This window comes from Apaloderma vittatum, unplaced genomic scaffold, assembly GCF_000703405.1.
Source record: "Apaloderma vittatum isolate BGI_N311 unplaced genomic scaffold, ASM70340v1 scaffold10652, whole genome shotgun sequence".
Lineage (NCBI taxonomy): Eukaryota > Metazoa > Chordata > Aves > Trogoniformes > Trogonidae > Apaloderma > Apaloderma vittatum.
Genome location: NW_009702874.1, coordinates 16,930 through 18,810, shown reverse-complemented (window position 1 = coordinate 18,810; position 1,881 = coordinate 16,930).

Here is a 1,881-nt window from a genome sequence, read left to right as displayed (position 1 = left end):
ATTCCTAGCTACCTCCACTCCTCCTTTCACTTCATCCTTTTTTGTCAGGAGTAATGCCAATAAACTTGGAGGGGGGTCAGAGATAAAAAGTTAGTACATCCTCTGGATTAAACTCCTTCGGGAGGCCTGTAAATGATGTGATGGCATTTGGACTCTGCCCACCCATAAATGTCCAAAACAGTGAGGGCTGCAAAAAGCTGCCCAAGTCTGAGGAAAAGCAGCATGTTCCCATCTTGAGCAAATAAATACAGCAAACTGAAAGGTCTCCTCTTGCTGCTGAGTCAGCTGGTGAGGGGCAGGCAGGCAAGACGTTCATTTTATGTGTTCAGGTGCTTTGTCTTTTGTGGCTACCTGGTCCATTTACTGTTTTTCCCGGGGTGGAGGGAAAAAAGGGGCCCTGAGACTGTAAGAAGGGCTGTAGAAGAACATGGATTTCAGTGTGGATTGCCACACTAAGGGCCGTTCTTCACAGAGAGAAAGAAACTGATTTGAGCCTGCTCCAATCTCTGAATTAAATTCCCATTTAGGTGTCTGCACCATGGTTTTATTTAACTCCTTCAGAAACAAAGTGAACTTGGTCAAATTGAACTAGTTTAACTCCAGATAGGAGCAACCCCGTGCGAGTTTAATGTGGTTAAACTAATTCTCTGCAATTTCACATCTTTGATAACTTTGGATGGATTTTTCCATATACCCTGATATCCACAAACCCTGACTATGGCAGATTCAGGGAACATTTTGCTTCTTGTAGGCCCAGAAGGTCTTTCCATCACATTTAGTAGACCAGAAGTTTAATGTGAACAATCAGTAAAGCAAAGAATTAATAAGAATATGTCCACAGGCTGTGAGAAATTGAGTCATGTATTTTATACTCTGAGGTTTCAGGTATTCTATGATTCATTACTCAGAGCAGAGATCAGGGTCAGATTTGTTCTTTGAAAATACAGATTGCTGGAAGTCATATGAGCAGAAATTGCCAGGCCTTTATTAATTAATGTAGGCTGCATCTTGTCTTTGTGACAAGTCGCAGTCAGCATAATGTCAAAAGCTGCCTGCTGACTGCAGGGATTGAAAGTAGAGGGTGCAGCCTCTCCTTCCTTCTCAAATCATAACCCTGTCTTAAAGTCAATGTAGCAGGGATTGCTTTCCTTTGTTTTTGAGCTTCTGACTTTTCTATATTCATGCTTTTCTGAACTGCAGATTGAGAGAGATATTTTCAGTAAAAGCTCTGTGATCCCATGACTTCAAGAGCAGAAGCTTTAAGTAAATTCCAAAATTTTCACGAAAAAGGTGCAATTCTGTAGCTGCTGAATTCCAAATAAGCCTGCCCAAAGTATTTAATTTAGATAGATTATCACTTCTTATTATCTACCTAGTGGTGATAGCGGCTGTAAAATCCCTAGAAATAGTGGCATTTCCATTTATTTCTATGTTTGGCTTGTAGAACATACTCATGACATGAAAATGCCGTAAGAATGCAAGGTAATTAGTATTATGTAACTCCTTAACATCCAGGAGCAGGATTAACAATTTCAGTGGTGCCTGTAAGAAAACCATATTATATTTCAGTAAGCCTGTCATTTTTGATCTCTTAAGTAATCTTAAATAAAATTGCACTGGCTTAGTCAGCGTGGAAAAAAAAAAAGGCAACTTCATATAATCTTCACTGTGATGATAATACATGTATTCCTTCATTTCAATAAAATCTCTGCACAGCACCTGGAATTTTATGGAGAAACCCTGCACTGGGTATTTGTATGCAGCACGCTTGCATACAAAATGTCAGAATTGCATGGACAAGGACAGCAGTGAAATTTAAAAGGTGATGGATAAGACAGATGGCTGAGCAGAAGTGGTCTGCATTGCCATGGAGAAAAGCCT